Here is a 25,539-nt window from a genome sequence, read left to right as displayed (position 1 = left end):
AGTCTTCCTTCAGGTTCTTGAGCACTTTCATTATTCTGTCTAAAAGCATGTGGAATTCTATCAGCTCCATGGTCTTGAGATCTACCTCCTTCAGAATGTTTATCATAATTCAGCTTTCAATGTTTTGATTCAGGTGGGATTAAATACTGCTCTCTTTCTTCGTGGCATTTCTGTAAAAATATATTTGTGGGATTAAAGCATTAATGAAAGGAGTGAATAGAGAAGAAAAGTCGTAACATGGAACCTGATTCAAATCAACTGATTGAACTAGGTCATCTTCAAATTGTAGCAATATTCCATTTGATGTCATGAGGGTGAAGTACCTGTCCTTCACGATAGAAATAAATCGGGTAATATCATTTTTCAGCTTCGATGCGTGATGAGGACTTTCTACAAATTACCCGCAGATGGCGGTGTAACACCAGAAAACGTAATGCAGAAAAACAAAGGCGAAAAACCAAAAAGATGAATCTCGGGAACGGGATGACCTATTGAGTCAGAAATAGTTGCATTAATTCGGCAATGAAATAAAGAATATGCCATGCAAAATTCATGACACCAGACCTTAACAGGCTTCAATAAACTATAAATGTGGCCTCCTGAAGTGTCTCGGGAAGATGTCCCACTCGCAACAACTCCTCCGACACTTTCAATAAATCGGGGGCTAGGAGAACCCTAAATTCAATATAAAATTCTGCAGTCAACCCATCCGGGCCTGGGCGTTTATTTCTCGGCAAATCTCCAATACCCTGTAGAATTTCATCGACTGTGAAGGGAGGGTTTATCTGACCTTTGGCACTATCTGAAAGAAGCAACATCGGAATTTAATCCAACAGGCCCTGTAGGCCCTCATCTTTTTGGTCCTGCGCTCTATATAGTGATTAGTAAAACTGCAAATAGCCACCATTAATGCCCTGATCAGAGTACTGCATCTGTCTGGATTCATTACACACTCCTACTATATAATTCGTCCCTCTGCCCGCTCAGATCAGATTGGTCAACAACCTGCACGGTCGCTCCCCATCTCCATATTTCCTAGCCGAAGTAGGTTTAGCAAGGTATTTAACCTACTGATCAGCGTGTTGCTTGAACTCCTCTAGCTGGGTTTTATTGGCAACTTTAAACATACTTGCACTGTGAGCTATATGCCTATGGATGGTTTTGAGCACGGCAAATTCCCTAGACATGGCCATCCGCCTTATAAATACCTTGAAATACCTTGAACGCCTGCAAAAGTCTGCATTGTGTCACGGCATTGTCATCATTAGTTTGAAAGAAGACAGATATTGTCCTCCATACTGGTTCTAAATACTAGATGTTGCCAGGCCAGAGACTTGAACCGCCACGATGCGCAATCTCAGCATTCCACCCCCCAGTTCAGGGAGAGTGCTATAGGAGAGTGAGCCAAGTATGTACAGGGAAGTATAATCGGCTAGCACTGTCTGTCCTACCAGGCACTCCGAGATAAAAAATAAATCTATCCTAGAGGACATGTCATGCACAGATGAATAAAGTAAATCCCTGGGCAGCCGGGTGTAAGGTGCGCCATACGTTGAACAAATAAAGGTCCTTCATTCGATGCAGAATACAGCGGGCCACCTTCAACAGTGCCCTGGGCATTTTCCCGGTGCGATCCTAGTCTAAATTAAAGATGGTATTCATGTCTCCTCCCCAGATAATTGGTGTGAATGGGTATGTCATAAGAACCTCTGCTAATCCCGTATAGAACACTGGGTCATCTAAGTTGGACCCACAGGAGTTCACCAGCTACACTTCCTTACCCATCAGCTTGCCATGCACTACTACATAGCGACCACCTGGATCTATGTGCGAGTGTAAGCACTCAAACTTTACCCATTTATGAATCAGGGTCAGCACCCCCACTGGACTGCGTCAATTAGTGTAAAATCTGTGGGGCCCGCAGCTCTTGGCATAAAGCATGGGTTTCTTGCAAAAACAAAACGTGGGCCCTGTGTCGGGTAATTAAGATGCTAGCTTCCGTGCCTTACCTTAATTCCCAGGTCCACTCACATTCCAGTTTAAAATATAAATGGTCCCCATAAAGGCCTAGAGTGGATTGCCTGGTGCCACATCTTCATACATGTTGTATTTCAACCGGAGAAGAAATATTAACAATGACCTGTACTGCGTGCTTGCCAAAACCTATTTCAAACCGTTTTACCCCAACAGTCTCCCTAATTAACCCCACCCCCAACTAGGGCTGATGCAAACTCTCCCCACACTAACCCTAACCATGACGCCGGTATACCAGCAACCTTGCATAGGGGAGACTGCTGCTTCTACTTTCGCCAGCCTCTGTTACTATCCGCCCACCTATATTAAAGGATATATGAACAGTGAGAATGTTTGCCCACTCCACATTCCTACACAAAATCGTATCTGTGTCTGCGCATCCAGTAAGGAGAACGTCCAACGTGGAAAAACAGAACTAGGCCTCAATCGCTAGCAGGAGTCACAATTGACACATCAGTTTGTTACTGCACCTAGGTCCATTCGCGATTGGACGCCGCCGCCATTTCCAACTCCTCATGAACACTATGTGGGGACTGGACAGGTATGTTGGCGTCAAAGGCCACAGTTTCCTCAGGTGCCATGAAGAAAAGGGCTTTGCCCCCATGTTGCGTTTGTAGCTGTGCCGGGAAGAGCATTGCGTACGGAATCGCCCTTTCCCCCAAGCAATTTCATAACTCCCAAAAAGGATCTGCATTCCAGTTGCGCAGCAATGGAAAAATCTGGGCAAATGTGGATCGTAGTGCCATCGAACCTCAAGGGGCCTTTTTCTCTCGCCAACCGCAATATGGTGCCTCAATCATGGGAATTCAGGAGCCCCAGAACGATGGGTCTGGGTGGAGCCCCCGGTTTAGGTCTCAGTGATGGCGTTCTATGTGCCCTCTCAACCATGAACGCCAAAGAGAAGGCCTGACTCCACAGCAACTGTTTAAGTAAAGCCTCCATTGCCTCTTACATGGGGCCACAGCCCAAGACCTCTGGAAGCCTCACTATGCAGATGTTGTTCCTCCTAGATCTAGACTCCAGATCATCACAAGGCTTTCTTTAAATCTCTGGTCACACCCGCCACCTGGGCCCCCCCAACCCTCAAGGGTTCCGATATCATCCTCTTCCATTCCAATGTGGGCCTCTGCTTCAGTCACCCTTGAGCATACTTGCTCCATTTTGCCATTAAGGTGCTAATATTAGCAGCTATACAATCCAACTTATCAGTCATTGTAGCGAACACAGCTTGCATGCTTTCCATAATTTAAGGTTCAGAGCATCCTGCTTCACATTCCCAGTCGGTTACCCCATGTCAGAAGGTGGGTCCACCCAGGGTCTGCTGGCCTGGCGTGCAAATGCCTCCAGGTTACTCTGCTTCTTCTGGCTTCCTTTCGCCATGATGAGCACAGGGTACAAATTGCCCAAACCGTTCTCCTGGGGAAGAGGAGCGGGGAGGGATGGGGTAGCCTGTCCACACAGTAAGAGGTATATAACTGGAGCTGCAGAATTGCCAGGGCAGACCGCATTGGCCTCAAAAGATCCACACAAAGGAGCACCATACCAGCAGCTATGGCACAGTCTGTTGTATCAGCAAGCCCAAGCAGACCCCCCCCTCCTAGTTTCTCTCAGGCAGGACCATCAGCTAGTGCCCTGTGGTGCGCAGCTCTACGTGCCCTCTCCAGTTCTAGAGCACCTTCCAATCAAGTTACTATGTATGGGAAGGCGGACCTTCTCCAGCTGGCAGAACGCTCCCGCCCAGCTTGGATGAGACAGCCCAGAGACCACGACCACGCCGCAGGTGGTCTCTTCTCCCAAGCAACGCAACAGGTGTAGTTGCACCCGGTCTATTCAGACACCAGCCATCACTAATGTTCGCTCCGAAAAAGCCCACCAACCACCAGATTCTGTTGCTTCTCAGCTATATCAGGGATCGGGGCTCACCTAATCCTGAGGCAGATGGGAAATAGCCATTTGCATATCAGTCTTTGTCCCACCCACATGGGCAGTCGAGCACCACTTGAGTGGGTACCTTCCCAAAGAACCCACCCCAAGGTCATTTAGCCGTGTTCGCTCTCAAAGAGGGGCACCTATGGATTATTTTACAATATACAGTTGCGGGTTATGTACGATTGGAGCAGCAATAACTATCACATCAAAGTTGACCCAGAGGTTGTGTCCACTGACTAGAGTTGGAGGTAGTTCATTTCATCTGCTAAAATACGGTTTGGAACTGACATCAAACACTGTTTTTTTAAAATTACTAATAATTAGCTGATGGGAGTTGTAGTTTGTAATAATTCTCAACTAAAAAATGTAGCACCTTCAAACAGCTTTCGTATGTATGCATTCAGTACATACGGCATGTGAAATAACCTTTTCATTTCCCTGCAGGTCTATCCTACTACAGTATCTTCAGGTACACAGAGAAGTGTTTCTTTTTTGTTTTATTTGCAGATATTGAGTCATACAAATATTGGTGATACAGAACCATAATAAATATATACATGTTGAAACAAGTCTGTATTTATCCGAGAATGAACAGTCTATTCGGGAGTATGGTCTTGATGAGATAATAAGGGGTCCGGAGATAGTTGGTAAAAAAGGTGGAAATCTATTGCAAGCATCACTGCACCCTGCACCTTCTGCATCTCCCTCCTAGCAAGTGTACTCTGTTCTTTGAGAGGCACGAATGGACTTGCTGATCAGCCTCTCCTTCATGATACACTCCTTACACCGCCAACCCTCTTCTCTAACACGATGGTGTCGTCCGCTAGCTTCTTGCGTAATTCTTTGTCTGGCTCCTGATCTCTCGCTAATCAATGGTTACTTTTTCTGTTTCAAGTGCTGCCACAAGTTCACTTTGTGGGCGTCGATTCACACCACCCAGGCAAGTTATTGCAATGCACCGTCAGGTGTGAATGAGTGAGGGCAGGTTCCGATCAAAAACACTTCTGAAGCAGTGACTGATCAGAGTTCATTGTGAAGTCTGCTTACAAGTTTCAATAGGTTCATGCAAGCTCCAGTAAACTTCGTACACTGCACTTTCCTTACACCAGGTACAGCGACAATAATGCTCGTCTGCCGCTCTGCATGCTTCTCTCGGTTGCGGGTGGGCCGAGCCACCCCCCGCCCCCTTGACTCCTTTCGTCTCCTGTTTGTCGAGCTCCCTCTGTTGTCTGATTAATCCCCGTCTGAGCCACTGGGCTCGCCTGTACGGTCTCCTCCTTCACTTCCAAACAGGTCTTGCACAAGGGTGTTCCATGCAATGCCTTGGCGCCACTGTTGCCTCTCACCCCCCCCCCTTTGGCATCGCCCTTGTCCACACTGATGTTTCGGCTATCGCCCATTTTTGCAGGTCCGCCCACCACCCCTCTGTTGGAGGTCCTGTGCTTGTATTCCACGCCATCGCTATGCAGAGTTTTGCCAATATTGTCTTCAGGTCTCATTTTTGCCAGGTGTGTTCTCTGCCTACGCCCTCTCGGGAACAGGCCCAGCAGGTAAGACACTGGTGTCCATGCTTGCATTCAGATTCCTCCCTTTGATGCTTTGTCCTTGATAGTGTCCCTAAAGTGCATTATCTACGGACATGACCAGAACATATGCAACATGTCTGCCCACTCTGTCGCACAGCCCGGGCAGCTCCGGGTCGGTCTGCTCCCCATGTTCGACATTCTTTAATGCGTCAGATATGCTCTGTATATAAGATAGAGCTGTATCTGCCTTAACCTTGCATTCCTGGAAACTTTCTTTGCATGCAAGAGGACTCTGCTCCATTCCTCATCCGAGAAGGGTTTCTGGAGCTCTTCCTCCCATTTCACTCATGCTTGCAAGTCTCTCGTGTTGTTGGCGGCTAGTAGTTGTTCATAGAGTCTGGACACTGTGTGCCCTCCCTCCGAGATGTCATACCATGCATCCAGTGCCCCTCTTGTGTCCTGCGCCTCCGGTATGGTCTCCCATCTTATCCTTCGGACCATGTTGTTTTACAATATGAATTGCCATTATGTATTCCCTGCTATTCTGCCAGAGTCTGAAAGTCGACCCAACGTCTGACTTGCCACAAGTCCCCTATTTGGGCTACTCCCTCGTCTTCCCCACTGCATTCTATACGTTGCTATATTCGTAATGAGAGCATCGACTAATCCTGCGAGAGGGATTTGTCTGGAGCAGGGGTCCCTTATGCCTTGGATTTTCCAAACTCTTTTCCACAGATTCATGCCCAGGTTGATCATGTTAGGGAGCATTATTGCTGAGGCTTTGTCTATCCAAAGGACCTCCCTCAGGTAATACTGCTGCATCGCCGGTTGAAAGAGTATTGAGTCTATAGATGAATCTTCTCCCAGCCACTGTACCACAAATTGAAGTTGGCCCGCCAAATAATATTGTTCGAAATCCGGAAGTCTGATGCCCCCCCATTCAGAGTCCCTCTGCAGTGTGCTCAGTGCCACCCTGTTTCTCGTTCCTCCCCACAGGAACTCCTGTGCCATGACGTGTAATTGTTTAAAAAATGACCCAGGGATGTTGGTGAAATAATACAGGAGACGGGGTAGCACCGTCATCTTCAAAAAAGCCGCCCTCCTCATCATCATCCCCAACGGTAACGTGCTCCAAAACCGCATGGCCTTCCCTGTATTGTCTAGGGCTGTGTGTGTTTGCCTCGTGCGTGTCTTTGGTGTCATGGTAGATATTCACTCCTAGATATCTGAATGTGAGTGGGGTCCACGTGAGGCCCAGGTCAGGTAACTGGATTGGGGTCGCTCCTCTCGGGTCCGCCAAGGAGAACAGCGAGGACTTTCCCTTGTTGATAGTGATTCCCAAAAGCCTACTGAAAGCTCCCAGGGCTTTGACCAGGTCTGGCAAATGTATCAGTGGGTTCTGGTCATCTGCATAAATTGATATTTGGTGTACTTCCCCAGTCTATCACTATTCCAGTGTCCCTTTACTCGGCTCTTAGAAAGGCAGCAAATGGTTCTAGGGCCAAGATACACAGCATTGGGGACAGTGGGCAACCCTGCTTTGTTCCCCGTGCTATGCTCCATTCCTCCGAGACGTGCCTCCCAGTCTTCACCATGGCCCTTGGATATTTGTATAGGAGCTTAATCCAGCGTAGGAACCCTTCACCTATCCCAAAGTGGGCGAGCACTCCCAGGAGCCAGTCCCAATTCACTGAATCAAACGCCTTAATGGCATCTAGTGACGCCACTCCGCTTTCCCTTCCTCTCTGATTCGTACTGTCTACGCCGTGGTGGAGTCTGCGGAGATTCCACGTCGTATTCCTTCCCGGTACGTATCCCGTTTGGTCTGGGTGTACCAACATGGGTATAACCTTTTTGAGCTGGTTGGCCAGAGCCACTGTCAGAATTTTGGAATCTTGGTTTATTAGGGAAATTGGTCTGTAAGAGCCACACTCCAGAGGCAGTTGCCCTGGTTTTAGTATTGGTACAATTATTGATTCCGACATACTATTTGAGAGCTTTCCCTTCTCGTACTCCTCCTCTAATGTCTCCAACAGTCCCTGGACCAGGCTATCCTTGTATTTTTTGTAGAATTCCTCGGGTAGCCCATCGGGCCCCCGTGACATGCCTGTCGGAAGCCTGGTTATGACTGCCAACAACTTTTCCACTGTGAGGGGTGCATCTAACATTTGGCTTTGCTCCTCTGTCAGTTGGGGAGGGCGATTTCCGCCAGAGCCTCTGCTAGATCTCCCTCCTCTGCCTCCTGGACCCGGGAGTACAGTTTCTCATAGAATCTCGAGAAAACAGTGTTGATGCCTTCCTGGGTCCTGATCTCCTCCCCCTGCTTGTCTTTAAATAAGAGGGTAAGCGGGAATCGATAAATGCAATTAGTCAGCCAGGCTAAAAAGCCTGCTCGTCTCCCTCTGCGTGTAGCCGCTGTATATTCTTCCCATAATCTAGCTTCCCTAGTCTCTTGCAAATCACCATACACTGCTGCCTCAATGTAGTGAGATCTCCCGATTCTTCTCCCATCCTACACGCTCGTGCTTCCGCCCTGTGCCACCTCCCTTTCTACTTCGTCCAGTTCGGCCAAAACCTCACCCCTGAGGCCTCCAGTTTTCCCCATTGCCACTCCCCTGACTACCACCTTAAGGACCTCCCAAACCGTTCGTGCTCTCCACACTCCCCGCATTATGATCAAAATAGTAGTCTATCGTGCTTTGGATATGCTCCTGGAATTCCCCATCCAACAATGCCTCTGCCCTCAATCGCCATGTGGGTATGGGTGCTCTTCTGTATGTGTGTCCAAGCCCCATTTAGCGGGCGTGGTCGGATAGGGTTTGTGCTTTAATGACACTTATGTGGTCTTGTGGGTAAGCGCCTGCACTGGAAAGAGGACAACCTGGGGTTAAATTGTAGTAGCCGAAAACCTGACAAACTCTTTTTTTAATGTCTACCTCGAAACATGCAACAGGGGCTGTGTCCACCCTCTGAAAAGGCATTTATCCTGGACTTGTGCCCTGAAAATCAGCACAGGGCCGGAACCAAGGAAAATAACCCTCAAGTCTCTAGGACTGTAAACGTCCCCCACCATCTCCTTAGCAAATTATTCAGTATGCAGTGATTATATTGAATCCAAAACAACTAATTCCAAAATAACAAATTTTGCAAAAAACTAAAAATGGGTTTGTGAGAGGGAATAATGGTTTTGGCGGTGGGGGAAATGTATTATTATTTCAAAAAGAACAAGTTATTTGCCAACTGGTAAAGTTCTTTCGACTGGATGTTCCTCCAACGTATTCCTCATCTTTGACATGTAGTGTCCAGCTTCAGCAATTCTTTCGGCAGAGGGTGCCCTGTGTCAATGGCGTCTAGTCAATGTCCCTCGAAGACCTCCGTCAAGGGCGACGTCATCAGATGTTATAAGTAGCAAGCACAGCGCCCGTTGGCCCCGGTTCTGGTTTTCCCCCTCCCCGTTTTAGCAAAGTTGCCAGTTAGTACAGGCAGGCAGTACTCAGCCTTGTTGGAACGAAAGCTGTAATAGCATGGGAAATTCTACAGAGCGGTTGGATGGGAGGGCGATGAGGAATCAATTGGAGGAACAAAGAATGTTACCAGTTGGTAAGTAACTTGTTCTTCGAATGGGTTGTGTCCTCCAACGTATTCCTCATCTTTAATTTTTTTTTAATAACACATTTTTATTGAGTTTTAATACTACAATACAATGACATACATTACACAAACAAAATACTTGCATACAGATGGTGAGGCAGTATGATCAGACACCATAAACATTGGTCGCACCGTCGCTTGTTCTATATGAGTTATGACAGTTCATGATTTGGATCTTTAAAGTAATGACAAAGTTACACAACAGGGTCTATTGGTTTAGTTTTGTGTTCTTTACATAGTTTGTTCCCATTTTTGGCATATTTTGTCTGCCTTGCCAGGGAAGCCTCTTGCCTGAGAGACTCCGCGCTCCATTAGTTTTTCAAAACGTGTCATTTCTCCTTCCTCTTCGATTCCTAGAAGGAGTTTGGGTTCGTTTGGAATTGGTCGGCCCATGACCCTCGTGAGCCTTCACTACATTTTAGCCAAAAGTGTTGTTTTCGTGTGCATTGCCATAGGATAAGGTAAAAGGTCCCCTCCTCTTGCTTACAGCGTAGGCATTTGTTCTGCCCCAGTTGTATAGTGCTACTCGGGGATAATATATTCTATTGAGTATTTTCAATTGTACGAGTCGGATTCTAGCAGATATCGCCATTTCTCTGGGATACATTAAAGTAGAGATCCATTCCTCAGGTAGCATCAGGCCCACATCCCTTTCCCATTTCGCCTTCAAGCTAGACATTTCTTTTGTGGCGAAAGGAGATTGCGCTGTGCATGGTGGATGTGACCTTGCGTTTCACGCTATCTATGACTATGTTCCTCTCTATGGGCGAGCATTCCGGCATGTCCACCAGTTTAGCCCTTTGCTTGGTGAATGCATGGTGTAGTTGACTGTAGTGGTAATTCACTGGGTGGGAGACCATATGTAGCCAAGAGCTCGGCAAACGGTATAATTTGGTCATCTTTGATCCTTTGCTGAATGGTCAGTATACCGGCTGCTTCCCAGTTTGGCCATTTAGGGAGTTTATCGAGTTCCATGAGGTGGGCATTATTCCAGGAGGGGCTGTACTGGGTTGATTTTGTTTTCCCACCCAATGTGCCTGTGCATTTCTCTGCAGATTTGGGCTGTATGCGTTATCGTGCGTTCAGGGGGGGGGTGTCCCTTCATAGTATAGAGGCTTTCAATTGGAGGCTTGCCGTGCAATATGTCGTTTACTGTCGCCATCTGGGTCGCCCAGTAATAGATTTGGATATTCGGGAGCCCGATTCCCCCCTCCCATACTGAACGTTGGAGGGTCCTTAGAGCTATCCTTGGGTGTTTCCCTCCCCATAGTAATTTTCAGATTATTTCATCTATTTTGCGAAATACTGCTGTTCCGCTGTGGGAGTGTGAAGGGGGGCATTTTGTAAAATGTACAAGAATCGGGGGAGGGCAAGCAATTTTAAGAGCGCCGCCCTGCCTAGTAATGTCAATGGCAGCGATTCCCAATGGACCACGTCTTGTGCAGATCTTTTCACTATTGGTTGCAGGTTTTGGGTCACGTAACTGTGTAGTCTGTTTGCAATCAAGATGTCTAGATATCAAAATTGGTTGAGTTTGATTTCATATGGGGAGCCTTGGGGCGGTATACAGTCTATTCCTTTGACTGGAAAGAGTACCGATTTGGACCAGTTCACCCTGAGGCCACTGAAGGCCCCGTACTCTATCAGTATTTGGGTAACTATAGGACAGGAGATGGCTGGGTCGCCTAGATACACCAGAAGATCACCTGCGTAGAGAGATACCTTGTCTTCCCATGCTGAGCTCCATCGGAAACCAGACCACGTCGCTGTGTTAGGCAGGATCACAGCCAGTGGCTCAATGATCAGTGCGAACAACATCGCCGATAGTGGGCACCCTTGTCTGGTTCCTTTCCCCAGTTGAAAGTTACGAGAGGACCATCCGTTCACCTTCACTTCTGCTAAAGGGGTGTTATATAAGAGCTGGACCCATTTTATGAATTGTTCTCCAAAGTTCATTTTTCTCATAATTGCCCACAAAGCCCCCCAGTGGAAAGAATCAAAGGCTTTTTTGAAGTGTATGGCCAATAACGCCAACGATTGTTGTATGGTGGGTGCTCTTTAAAGCACTAAATGCAGCCTGCGGATGTTCATCCTTGTGGATCTCTGCGGAATAAAGCCACATTGGTCTGGATGGATCAGTGATGTGATAACCGTTTGGAGTCTATTAGCCAGTACTTTGGCTAGTATTTTGGCTTCGCTATTAATTAGGGTTATGTGCCTATAGGAGCTACATTCATCTGGGGGTTTGCCCTTTTTTGGGATTACTATTATTGTGGCCTTACGTAGGTCCAGTGGAAGTATACCTACTTCTCGGGAGTGCTCAAACATGTTAAGCAGATGGGTTGGTATATCTATATGTTTTATATTTCTCCAGATGTCAAGTGGGGAGCCATTAGGGCCTGGGGTCTTGCCTGCTTGAAGTTGGGCGATAGCTGCCGATATTTAGTCTTCTGTTATTTTATTGACTAATATAGTGTCTTGTTCTGTGGTGATTATTGGGAGGTCAGTTTCGTCTAATATGGTCCTGTCCACTACGGTATTAGGGTGTTTATATAGCTCTTCATAGAAGTTAGCAAAACATTCCGCTATCTCTCTGTCAGAGGAGACTATTTCCGCATTCATATTTTTAATGTTTTTAACTTGCAGGTGTCCCTCATCTCGTTTTTCCAGCCATGCAAGCAATTTGCCAGCTTTTTCCCCTGTTTCGTATAGGTGTGCCTTCATGGCACTATGTGCTTTTTTGGGGCAGTCCAAGGACAGATTATGTAGCTTCTTCTGCGCTAGTATTAAAGCTTTGTTTGACTCGGGAGTATCATTAGTAATGTGTTCTGTTTCTTTGATCATAACTTCTCTTTCAGCTTCTACAACCTGTTCCCGCTTGGCCTTCTTTTTAGCTGTTGTCCACGAGAGGAATTCACCCCTCAAAACTGGCTTGTAAGCCTCCCATAATGTTCCAGGGTTATCGACCGAGCCTGTATTGAGTTCGAAAATAGTTGGAGGTAGCTGTTTCTATCTTTTCTTGTAAGTCCGGGAACCCCAGGTAATGGGAGTTTAACCGCCAGGTGGAAGGCGGACGTGGTCTTTCTGTTTGTAGCAATGGGGAGTGATCAGATATACCTCACGGAAGGAGGGACGCGCTGCATGCTTTATGAATATTCTGGCTCGGTAGGAAGAAGTAGTCTAGACATCAAGGCATGCACGCCTGAGTGGAAGGAATATTCGCGCTCGTTACTGTGTAGATCTCGCCACGCATCCCGCAAGCCCATTGCAGAGGCAAAGGTGGCCAGTTTGGTGTTAGTGGTGGGATTTCTCCCTCATGTTTTTGCGAGCTAGGGTTTTATCCATTACCTCAGTGAAGTCTCCACCTATAACCTAGGCGTCGTGCCGTTGTGGAATATTTTAATTTGAGCAGGGAAGATTGGGCCGTATTTAGTTCCCACTGATTGCAGACATTTGAGTGGATCAAAGGATTGGTGCGCTTTTTGCACCTCTCTGGTGAAGTCAGGGAAAACGGCGATTTTAAATCCATTGTAGGTGATGAGCCCTTTCGATCTTGCCATCTGTAGCACGGCGTCCCTATCCCTGTAGTTTAGGAATCTTGCGATGACTCTGCGCGGTGGTGCACCTGGCGCGACTTTACCAGTTGGAATACGATGTGCATGCTCGATGGAGAAAAACTTGGAAAAGGATTTTGCATTGTACGAGTCAGTGAGCCACTGCTCAAGGAATAGCTCCATGCTTGCCCCTTCTGCCTTTTCCGGGAGGCCGAGTATGAGGGGGTTATTGCGTCTGGATCTACCCTCACTTTCATCCACTCTTGCTTCCAGGATTTTAATACGGTCTAGCATGCCAGCCGTGTGTCGATTGACCCCCCGTAGGTTGTCCTCAGTCTCCGACATGCGTGCTTCAGCCTCCCCGGTGCATGAGGTTAGCTTTTGGAGGTCGTGTCTCAGTAGTGATACATCGGCGTCAATACTGTCCATTTTCTTCTCCATTGATGTTCTGGAGCTGGCAATGGCACTCATCACATCTCTGAGGGAGATGTCGTCTTCCATGTACTCTGGTTCCGTTGATGCTGACCGCTCCGACGAGTGTGTATTGTTCTATCCTGCTGTGTGGAGGTTTTCCTGGGTTTGTCTTTCCCCATGTTGTCTACACGTCGTGGTGGCATGGGAGATTATTTCGTTTCGTGGGGGGAGGGTGACAACGCTGGTTCGCAAGTGTGTTCCAGAAACGTGGGTTTATTGTCCACTGGGTTGAGTGCCTTGCCTTTGTTTGCAGGTTTGGAGCGTTTTCCCCTTTTGCTCCGGTGTGAGTCTGTTAGTTGCTTGCAGCGAAAGGCTGTATTGGGACACCAGTCTCGCGAGTGGAGCAGTTGTAATGTGCCTTTCCTGGTCGTGGGGTCCCACCGCGTTCACCTCTATGAGGGGTGGGGGGTGTTACAGTTTCGTTTGCCGTTTGCTGCACTCGCTGTGGGTTGTGTCAGTTCCTCTAGGACACTTTCAGGCGTGTGCGTGTTTTATCCCTCGGTCTGGCACACTTTGCTTTCTTTGGGCTGTTTATGAGTCTCATCTGACGCTTCTGTGGGCTTCACTGACTGGCCACTCTGGCTCGTGTGTACACCGTTTTCCGATTTGTTTGTTGTGGTGGGTTGCTGGTCGTAATACGGGTGACCTCACCCTTTTGTTGGTGCCCAGTGTCGTCGTAGGTTCGAAGTTTGGGGGGTTTCCCCTGCCACCCACTGTTAGTGGTGTGCCCTCTTCACTTGAGTCATGCAGCTTGGCCCAGGGGAGTGCCTGAGCAATCGTGCTTTGCAGTGTCAACGTCCCCACTTTCTGCCATGTTGGTGTGGTTGGTGCTGAACTGTGACAGGGGTCTTTGGGGCTCGCGGGGTCTTTGTAGCTGTGCTGGCGTCACGGGAGAGCAGGCGGGGGCGCGCGCTTGGCATCGCCACCTCCTGTCTCCCCCTTTCCCCTCTCCTTACTGCTGTTTTCTGTCTGCTTTTTCCCTGCGGCTCCAGGGCGGGTGTGTGTGCTGGTGCTGCACTGGGGAAGGTCTAGCAGGCGCTCTACACAGAGCGGAGCGCCCGCGACCGTGTCGTGGGTTCTGGCAGTAAAGTTGAGACCTGTCACAGTACCAAGTTGGTTTCCCACGGGGGGAGGTTGTGATGGTTCTTCTCCCTCTTGAGGTGCAGCAGAGGTGACGATATTCGGGGAGGATTCCTCGCGGGTATCCACAAGTGGCAGGATAGAGTGTTCACCTTGGGTCTCTGGACTCCAAGCTCTGTCCATTCGCCGCTGGCAGTCCGGGTTTGTCCGCTCTTCGTTACTGCTTGGGGGCAGAGGAGGAGTCTCCTCGCTCGGCTGTGCGCAGGGGTGTATTTGCCACCCCAGCGTCTCATGGTTGAGATGGTCCGTTGCAAGGGAGAGCGGGCGTGGGTTGGCCCCTGTCGATCATACCCCTTCTCCATTGCTACAAGGTAGGAGGCAGCGCTTGGTCCGCCCTTCGCTGTCTCGCCGCTGTTCCGGCCAGAAGCTGTCGCTTCTCTCCTCGGGCTGGCTCCCTTACAGTCTCGCCGCGCTCTCCGCCTACTTCTCTTTTTCGGCAGCCATCTTGGATGCCAATCGCGGTCTGTTGCCTCTAGCCTCCGGCAGCCGTATCTTCAGAACCCCGCACTGGTTTCAGTCCGCTGTGTCACGATCCGGTGCGGCAGTGCTTCATACGTCGCTGAAGTGTTTTTTAGGTCTTCTCACAGTCTTTATTAAGTAAGATGAGTGCAGGATTAGGCTGGCGGCCCGGGAGCGAAGGATCACGTCTTCATCGCACGCACGCTGGCCACGCCCCCCCTATTCCTCATCTTTGACAGACTCCCAAAACAGTATCCAAGACTGGAGGAGGGCGGAGAATTTAGATTAGACAATTGTCACAGGGCAGAATAAAGAACCGCCTTACCAAAAGCAACGTCCTTAGTGTGGGAAGTATCCAAGCAATAATGCTTGATGAATGTGTGCAACGATGACCACATTGCAATATCACAAATGGTTTGAATGGGGACCCCCTTTGCAGGGGAAGAGGCCATAGCCCTGGTGGATTGTGGCTGCAAATCCTGTGGTGGGTCCTTGCCCGCCAGTCTAAGAATTTTAAAATCCTAAGGATGATTCACCTGGACAAAGTCTGTTTTAAAACAGCTTGCCCTAATTTGCGTCCAGCATATCCTATAAAGAGCTGGTCGTCCACTCTCAAATTGGACATCCTAGACACAAGCTTAAAGCTCTTCTAAGGTCCAATCTATGGAGCCTTTCTTCCCCTTTACTGAGATGCGGCGGAGGATAAAACGCTGGCAGAGCGATTTTCTGATTTAAATGGAAGTCCGATACTATTTTAGGTAGGAAGGAGGGTTTAACCCTCAACACAACCCTGTCCTTGTGGAATACAGAAAAAGGTGGCTTTGAAGAGAGTGCCTGCAACTCGCTCACTCTACGTGCAGATGTTAGAGCAACCAACAGTATAGTCTTGAAGGTTAATAACCTCAATGGACATGTGTACAAAGGTTCAAATGGTGCAGACATTAAGAATTTTAGAATCAAATTAAAGTCGCAAACTGGAACCTCAAAAGCAGAAGGTGGGAACACATTTGTGAGCCCTTTCAGGAATTGAGTCACCAATGGAATTTTGAAGTAGGAATATTCCTCCGATGAGCGCTTGAAAATGGAGAGCGTTGCTGGATAACCCTTAACGGTCCCAATGTGAAGACCTTTGTGTGCTAGCGAAAGCAGAAAGGATAGCACATCCGGAGTCGAACATAGAAAAGGATCAACATTCTTTTCCCTGCACCAGTCGCAAAACTTATTCCAATGTTACAAAGATTTTGTTGCTGGCCTTCTTGCCGAAAGCAACACCTCCATCACGTCATCCGGGAGGCCCCAATCCTTGTATCTCAACCTTTCAGAAACCAGGCATGAAGTTTGAGAGTGTTGACCTCTGGATGGAGTACCTGACCCTCCCTTTGCAAGATAAATCCCTCTGTTTGTGGAAGATTGCCATGTAGTTTGGACTCGATGCAGAGCTCCTCTTCCATTTCGATGGCAGCCATCGGTGGAGTCGGGTGGGGTCAGCAACCTGCAGCATTGCTTCAGGTAAGTGGGGAGGGTAAATGGCCAGGGCGTGCACCTCCACTAAGTGGGTTGCTCAGAACCCTGGTTTGGATTGTTGTTTTCAGCCCGGGTTTTGAGCAACATGATTGGTTGACGCACTCACCAAGGATGCTAATACTCAGGATTCCCAGTTTAAATTCCTGGGGAAGACAACAAAGCATGTTATGAAAACTATCATATCTGGTTACAGGGATCTAAGCCCAAACAGCGATCACCACAAATGTTATGTGCAGAATCACACAATCTTTGAATGCGGTGGTCCCCCAGGAGATTAGTTTACCCAACAATGCCTTGCTCTGCCAACCCCTGTACAATTTAGCGGCACTATCAGTATTTTGCACAAATTGATCAGGATTCTGCCTGTTTAATATATTTTCATGACCCAGCTTTGTACTCAAAGTGCACAATCCACCATTATCAAAACCTTGTTGGACATGGGATTGAGCAGGCTTTTTTCCTACCAATGTCAAAAGAAAAAAATCCCCCGACGACAGCGAGAGGCAGTACAACAATATCTTAAGCTTCTCTTGAAGTAGCTGACTCCAGATCAAACGGATGGATTCCATACAAGCATAGACAATACCAGATCCAGTGAAATTGAAGCAGCAATTGTGCTCCATCTCAGGTGCTTGTCTCTGCGCATCGCTGGCGTAAATGTGGGAATGCATGATCAACAGATGCTCACCTAGACAAGCTCTGTGGAGACTCGCTCTATTCCACTGAATCCTGGAAAATATGCAGTGGAGACAAAGGGAGCACAGGTCCACTTGAGAAAACAGTACCAGACATGATCTGCACTGCTGAAACCTGAAAATACATTGCATCAATAGAAGGCCAGAAAAAGTGTTTAGAAACTGGTCCAGTCAAGAAAAAAAAATGACAATTGTCAGAAAGTAAGCAAGGTGACATTAAAAAAAAAATGAGGCATAGCAAAAAAAAGTGACTCATGAGCTGCATCAAACTCTCCACTCGCATGGAGCAGAAGATTAAAAGATAGGCGGCACAGAAGGTAGGGTGTATGCCCACAAGCAGTGTGCAGGCACCCAAATATGGTGTATACAGACCATGGTACACAAAGGACGGTTATACATAATGCTTGTATTGGCTGTATATAATTGCCCTAACTAGAGAGTGGAGTTTGGGAAGTCCAAAATGGACGCTAGATCAGGAGATGTTCTGCCAAATGGCAACCACCCAACAGGTTCTAAGTTGCTTAGAGAGGGAAAAAATCTCTTGTGATAACTCGAGCACCTTATAGCTAACATGAATGGTGTAAGGGCATTGGGATTTCCAAGTATGTGTTTTATTGACCCAAATGTCTCAGAATCCTTTTCATGCGGGTGTTTGTCTCAGTTAAAACAAATATTAAAAGAGGTGATTGGAACAGCAAGAAAAGAAATTCTTTTTTTGAAAAACAATGTCACTTTTCTGCACTGGAGGTGCTAGAAACCCATTTGATACTGGGTTGTGGTCTTAGTATCTCCTCCTTTGTCTTGGAGATATCATAAAGTGTTGTGGAGGAGCCACAACAGGTCAGGTCGACCGGTTTCGATGGTTATGGCCGATTGAGAACCATCTTCTTCAGGACATTGGATTTCTTCATATAGCGACACAATCACTTGCTGTACTCGAGGGTAGGGCAGCATACACAGCATGCACAGGCTACACAGAATCCTGTATTTGAAAACATAATGAAACATTGCAAAAGAGGACGCGAGTAATCTCCAATTGCAATGTTGCATACCAAAAAATACCAGAACATTCACAATCATGTTGCGGTGGCTATTTGGCTATATACAAGGCAAGGTGCATGTGCTCTTATTTTTGGAGCATGGCCACCTAGTAGTGGCTGGAAAAAAAAACTGTCAAACCCTTAGTCCGGGGCACCGGGGTGAAGGGAGTGCTCAAAAGGGAGGGGGGTTACCGAGGAGGTAAGGAGAGCCTCCACAGTGTGGATGGTTTAATATCAAAGAATGGAAAAATAAGGGCTGTGGTTAAAGTGTCAGGGGTAAAGAGAAGGTATCCTACCTGAATGTGGTCAGGGAAGCGTGATCTCGGGGATGTTCATGCCGCGGTGTTAATTCTGTGTGTAAGATGAAAGAAAACGCTAATTATGGCGAGCGGCTATGTGACTGGGAAAAAGGACTAGCACGGTTGTTCTGGAGGAAGGTGGGCTCTTACCGGTTCTGTGGGCTGCACCGGCAGGGGCTGTGTTCAGAATCATTAGAATATGGAAGCGGAAGAGGCTCGATGGATAAACGCTTCTTCCGCGTGCGACGCATTGTGGAAGGCGTGGCTAAGCAAGCAGCTTAGTCCAATGTCGAGTCGGAGCTGGGGGGGTATGTGCATGTACGTGTGCCCTGGCTTGGTCCAATGGCTATGGGTCTAGCCGAGGGTGTGCGTGATTGCAAAACGGGCCTCTGGGGGGCGGGGCCTGTGCGATGTGCGAGATCCACTGCTCCGGTGTCACGGAAAGCAACTGACAATGCTGGTACAGCAGGGAACGTTTGAAGGGCCGGCCAGCATAAAGTAAGAGTGCGTTCGGACACACAAAGGCACAAGTTGGAATGTGGCCTGCAAGGAGTAGTGGCGTCCGGATTTGTAGCGAGGGGAGGGGGATAGGGGGGAAGAAGATGGGAAAAAGGAGGAGAAGGAAGAAGGAATTACCCACTAACATGGGTGTGTAGGGTGGCACACCACTGCTTTGTTCTACAACAGAACAAGGTACTCAAAACTTTGCAGGCAAATCACTGTGTAGGCAAAAGATGCATGTTGTATCAAGGGTTAGTACTGAAGGCTACAGGCACATAACCTGGATGGAAAAGAGACACAGCATATATGATAAGAACACATGTAGAAAGGAACACACATCATGCAGTACATTGTTAATTTAATTTGCATCTAGTCGAAATGAGGTGTTCCGTGCATGGTGTAGTGTATGCTGCACAGAATTGCAAAAAACTTTTTACAAGAAATTTTCTACAAAACATTTTTTTACAAAAAATGAGTGCTGTAGCACAGCGAGCTCCTGCTACTGCATCGCTTCGTTCAGGCCTCGATTGCATGTGTTCAGGTGGAAAATCCACTTCTGTTCTTGTGTAAACATGGTGTGGTAATTGCCTCCCCGCTTGGGCCGTTTGATCTTTTCGAGGATAATCCATTTGAAAGACTCGGCTGTGTGACCTTCTGCCAAAAAAATAGGGATCATTGGTGCCGTTAATTCCTTTGTTCTGATACATGATCTATGTTCAATCATACTTTTTTGACTTCCCGGGCCGTCATTCCAATGTACCGTAAATTGCATGGACAAGTGATCATATATACAACTCCTCTCGTGTTACAGTTTGTAAAGACTTTTTGGACCCATGGGGTTGTCCAGCCAATGTCAATGGTGGGACTGCGAGCAGTTTGTGTGCACATGGAACATTGTCCACACGGAGTGTGGCCCTTATGGTGGGCTTGGTTCCAAAGGACGTTCTGTGTGGCTCGTGCTGTGTCAGCTTCTGGGTGTATTGTGTTGACAAGGGTGTCTCTCACGTTTCGTCTCCTTTTGAGCGCGAAGCGCAGTGTTGCTATACTGGATGTGCCTGTGTTGAGGATTGACCAAACGGATTTGATCCCTTTCTTTATTTTGTTGAATGCAGGTGAGTAACTGAATACTGCTGTGATTATTCTGTCTTCTGTTGGCTTGTGATGTTGCTCAAGTGTGCATGAGCAAGTATATGTTTGGCCCTTTTGTAGGTATCGTGTATGATCTTCTTCGGATACCAGCGTTTGGCCAGTTGGTTTTTAAGGATTTTGGCTTGATTCATGTACTCATCAGTTCTGCTACAGAGGCGTCTGTAGCCCATAAATTGTAGCAGGAGCTCGCTGTGCTACAGCACTCATTTTTTGTAAAAAAATGTTTTGTAGAAAATTTCTTGTAAATTGTTTTGGCAATTCTGTGCAGCATACACTACACCATGCACGGAACACCTCATTTCGACTAGATGCGAATTGAATTAACAATGTACTGCATGATGTGTGTTCCTTTCTACATGTGTTCTTATCATAATATATGCCGTCTCCCTTTTCCATCCAGGTTATGTGCCTGTAGCCATCAGCAATAACCCACGATACAACATGCATCTTTTGCCTACACAGTGATTTGCCTGCAAAGTTTTGAGTACCTTGTTCTGTTGTAGAACAAAGCAGTGGTGTGCCACCCTACACACCCGTGTTAGTGGGTAATTCCTCCTTCCTTCTCCTCCCTTTTCCCCTCCTCTCCCTCATGCCCCCCTCCCCTCGCTACAAATCCGGACACCACTACTCCTTGCAGGCCACATTCCAGCTCGTGCCTTTGTGTGTCCGAACGCACTCTTAATTTATGCTGGCCGGCCTTTCAAACATTCCTGGCTGTACCAGCATTGTCAGTTGCTTTCCGCGACACCGGAGCAGTGGAGCTCGCACATCGCACAGGCCCCGCCCCCCAGAGGTCCGTTTTGCAATCACACACACCTCCGGCTAGACCCATAGCCATTGGACCAAGCCAGGGCACACGTACATGCACATACCCCCCAGCTCCGACTCGACATTGGACTAAGCCGTTTGCTTAGCCACGCCTTCTTCCGCGTGTGACGCGTTGTGGAAGCTTTCATCCATCGAGCCTCTTCCGTGTCCATATTCTAATGATTCTGAACACAGCCCCTGCCGGTGCAGCACACAGAACCGATAAGAGCCCCCCCTTCCTCCAGCACAACCGTGCTTGTCCTTTTTTCTAGTCACATAGCCGCTCGCCATAATGAGCGTTTTCTTTCATCTTACACACAGAATTAATGCCGCGGCATGAACATCCCCGAGATCACGCTTCCCTGACCACATTCAGGTAGGATGCCTTCTCTTCACCCCTGACACTTTAACCACAGCCCTTATTTTTCCATTATTTGATATGAAACCATCCACACTGTGGAGGCTCTCCCTACCTCCCCGGTAACCCCCCGCTGCCCTCCTTTTCCCCTGCTGCCCCCCCCCCCCTTTTGAGCACTCCCTTCATCCTGGTGCCCCGGACTAAGGGTTCGACAGGTTTTTTCCAGCCACTACTAGGTGGCCATGCTCCAAAAATAAGAGCACATGCACCTTGTATATAGCCAAATAGCCACCGCAACATGATTGTGAATGTTCTGGTATTTTTTGGTATACAACATTGCAATTAGAAGTTACTCATGTCCTCTTTTGCAATGTTTCATTATGTTTTCAAATACAGGATTCTGTGTAGCCTGTGCATGCTGTGTATGCTGTCCTACCCTCGAGTACAGCAAGTGATTGTATCATTATATGAAGAAATCCAATGTCCCGAAGAAGATTGTTCTCAACCGTCCATAACCATCGAAACCAGTCGACCTGACCTGTTGTGGCTCCTCCACAACACTTTATGATATCTCCAAGACAAGGAGGAGATACTAAGACACTAAAGACCACAACCCAGTATCAAATGGGTTTTTAGCACCTCCAGTGCAGAAAAGTGACATTGATTTTCAAAAAAAGAATTTCTTTTCTTGCTGTTCCAATCACCTCTTAATATTTTTTTTAACTGAGACAACCACCCGCATGAAAAGGATTGAGACATTTGGGTCAATAAAGCACATACTTGGAAATCCCAATGCCCTTACACCATTCATGTTAGCTATAAGGTGCTCGAGTTATCATCACGAGAGATTTTTTCCCCCTCTAAGCAACTTAGAACCTGTTGGGTGGTTCCATTTGGCAGAACATCTCCCGATCTAGCGTCCATTTTGGACTTCCCAAACTCCACTCTCTAGTTAGGGCAATTATAGACAGCCAATCCAAGCATTTTTCCCCGTATAACCGTCCTTTGTGTACCATAATACCCCTACGGTTAGGGATAACAACAACTTTGTCTTTGGTCCAATTAAGCCTCATTTTGCCCTGTTTTTTCCCGTATACAGACCATGTACATAACTATTCTTCCCTTTTAGATTGGTTGTTTATACTGTCACACCTAAACAGTAAGGACATCCCCTTAGTCTTGAAGAAGAGGGAATGACTAGCCTGCTGCATAGTTTTGACCTGCACGCAGCGTCACGTTCTAGAGCGTATCCTGTTGTCCTCTTTCTATGTTCATTGTTGTCACTGCAGATGGTCACGTGGATATACCGGGTGGACGTGTGATGCTGGGCTGCGGGGTTGAGTGCACAGTAGCCCCGGGACACAATTGTACCCTGAATTGAGAGCCTGAGAAAAAGTAGCATGGCATCTATCCTGGATGAGTAAAAGGATTCGCTTTCCAGGCCCCTCCCCCCCTCGCAGAGCCATGGCCGCAGGAGTATCGGGGTGCCTCTGTCAGGTATTGTTAAAGCTTGGTTGGAGAAGGAAAAGCCTATTTTCAATAAACAAAGCATTGATTTTACACCACCAGAGAATATAAAAAGCCTTATTGTATGCAGTAACCAGCTTTGCATGAGCCTTGGCAGGGATTCCCTTCTCAGGATTGATTTAATGAAAGCAGATCAGCCCAACCACGTAGACTGGGGCGCAAGGATGATGCAAGGGTTCACAAGATGTTCCTAGACCCTACAGGATCCCATCTGCTCATTGCATTGAATAGCAGCGAATGCCTCCATTTAAACCGAAATACACAGAAAGTTCGACCTTTGTCGCGACGGAGAGGACATTAGATAGAAACTTATTCCATCCCACACTTTCAATCAACAGAGACCAACACTGGCCCTATTCTAGTGGGCACTTTGCAGGGCCAAATCTCTGAAGCGGACATTTCTATCAGTGAAGGTGGCTTATTTAACACAAATCCTGACCAGTACTTCCGCTTGGTCTATACGCTTAACGAGGAAGGGGGTCCTGCTCCAGTGTGCTGTATAGAGATAGAAGGAAGTCAAGAAGGAAAGTGCTTTATTATTGCCACCACGCGTAAGCGACTTTTCCAGTTTGTTGGTAAATTACCTGATGGAGCAGGACAGCAAAGCTTCAGCTCCTTATTCAGCACCCAAAAAGATCCCATGCCAGGCTTCCAAGAGTTTCCAGCAAATCTTGGCTACAGTGCAATTGCCTTCTACACTTCAAAGATGCAGTTGTTTCCTAGTTCCTTTGCGTGGATGATGGGAAATGGAGTGTTATATGGCAAAGTGGACCATGGCCTGGCTGAGACGGTGCTGAGTAACTTATAGGTTTGGGAATACCCTACCGACATCGACTTGTGTGTGAATAAGCCAATCTCCATTGTTCTAACCCAGTTCCATTTCCTTCTGCTGTTACATGATAGAGTAAAAGCAGTTTGTATTTTGAATGGTCAATTCGTCTTCCAGGATTTGTTCCTGGAGAAGTTTGGTTCTCTGAAGCGAATGGTGAAGGATCCTACTATTGGGCAAATCTGGATCCACACAGCAAAGGCTGTGTTCCTTTACAATGTCCAGCGTGAGTCGAGGGATGTGTGGAAGATGTATATCGACATGGGCAAGTTTGATTTAGCAAAGGAATACTGCAAGGAAAGGCCAGACTGCCTTGACATTGTCCTTGCAAAAGAGGCAGAACATTGCTTCCAGAACAAGAGGTATCTGGAGAGTGCCAAATGCTATGCGCTAACTCAGAATTACTTTGAGGAAATGGCCCTTAAATTTATTGAAGCCAAGCAGAAAGAGGTTTTAATGGAATTGTTGCTCAAGAAGCTGGGGAGCCTGAAATCTACAGAGAAGATACAGGCCACTCTACTTACTACCTGGTTAAATGAACTATACTTAAACCACCTGGGATTACTAGAAGGAGATGCTACAAAGAGGAACCTATACCTTGAAAAATGAGATGAGTTCTGTACCTTCTTAAGCAGCTCAAAAAATAAAGATTGTCTCTGTAACAACCCTACAGCCATCCATGATCTCCTGGCCAGTCATGGAGACACCGAGCACATGGTGTACTTTGCTGTACTTCTGCAGGACTACGATCGGGTTGTATCCCATCACTGCCAGCATGGCAACTACGATGAAGCTCTGAACGTTCTTTCTAAGCACAAAGACAAGACTCTTTTCTATGAATTCTCTCCAGTTTTAATGCAGCACATTCCAAAACAGGTGGTAGATGAATGGATCGCTATGGGCAAGAGATTGGATGCCAAGAATCTTATTCCAGCACTTGTGAACTATAGTGAGAGTGGCAGCTCTCAACAGATCAATGAAGCCATCCGGTATATGGAGTTTTGTGTTTATAAGCTAGAAGAAACTGAGAAAGCCATTCATAACTATCTTTGGTCTCTCTACACTCAGTATCGGCCAGACTCATTGTTGCCATACTTTCTGAATGCTGGCACGAACCCCAATCGAATTCACTATGACTTGAAGTATGCGCTTCGACTTTGTGCAGAACACGGACACCACCATACCTGCGTTCATGTTTACTGGACGATGGAACTGTATGAGGAAGCTGTAGACCTTGCATTGCAGGTGGATGTTGATCTTGCAAACACCTGTGCCGATTTGCCGGAAGACTACGAGGAATTGCAGAAGCAGCTCTGGTTGTAAATTGCTCGCCATATTGTTCAGGAAGAAAAGAATTTGAAGAAAGCCATGGTCTGTCTGTCTAGCTGTAACCTTTTAAAGATTGAAGATATCCTGCTTTTCTTCCCTGACTCTGTCACCATCGATCACTTCAAGGAAGCCATATGTAGTTCATTGGATGCCTACAATAAGCATATTGAGGAGCTTAAAACTGAAATGGAAGGAGCCACTGAGTGCAAAAAGGATCCGGGAGGACATTCAAGAGATGAGAAACAAGTATGGAGCTTTGGAACCCCAAGAGAAGTGCTCCGCTTGTGATTTCCCCCTCCTGAACCGCACTTTCTATCTCTTTCTCTGGGGGCATATGTTATATTACGACTGCTTACTGCAGGCAGTTCTCCCCAATTTGCCAACATACAAGCAGGTCAAATTAGAAGACTTTCAGAAGAAGCTCATCACTACTAACCAGCCTCTGAAAAGTCGCCACCAACCCAAGGACGAAGATATGATCAGCCTTGGAAAAGGACAGCACACTCGTGAACACATTAAGGCGGACATTGATGATATTGTGACAGCAGAATGTGTGTACTGTGGGGAGCTAATGATTCGGACTATTGACAAACCTTTCATTGATCCACAGAAGTATAGTGAAGCGATGCAAAGCTGGTTTTAGATTTGAATGGCTATATAATGGAGTGCTACTCTAATAAACTAATGACATATTCCCAGAGTGTTAGTCTGCTA

The 25,539-nt window shown here is 47.2% G+C and overlaps 1 protein-coding gene and 1 pseudogene across 1 annotated transcript in view; one reads left to right on the top strand and one right to left on the bottom strand.

Annotated features, from left to right (window-relative positions):
- The window catches only part of OSBP (oxysterol binding protein), a 1,428,945-nt gene that overhangs the window by 1,261,512 nt on the left and 141,894 nt on the right, over positions 1 to 25,539 (bottom strand). The window lies entirely within an intron of this gene.
- Positions 22,541 to 25,488, top strand: LOC138512984 (vacuolar protein sorting-associated protein 18 homolog pseudogene; annotated as a pseudogene).

This window comes from Ambystoma mexicanum, chromosome 12 (genome assembly GCF_040938575.1).
Source record: "Ambystoma mexicanum isolate Mex_15411 chromosome 12, UKY_AmexF1_1, whole genome shotgun sequence".
NCBI classification, from domain to species: Eukaryota; Metazoa; Chordata; class Amphibia; order Caudata; family Ambystomatidae; genus Ambystoma; species Ambystoma mexicanum.
This window is presented reverse-complemented; position numbering and strand designations above follow the sequence as displayed.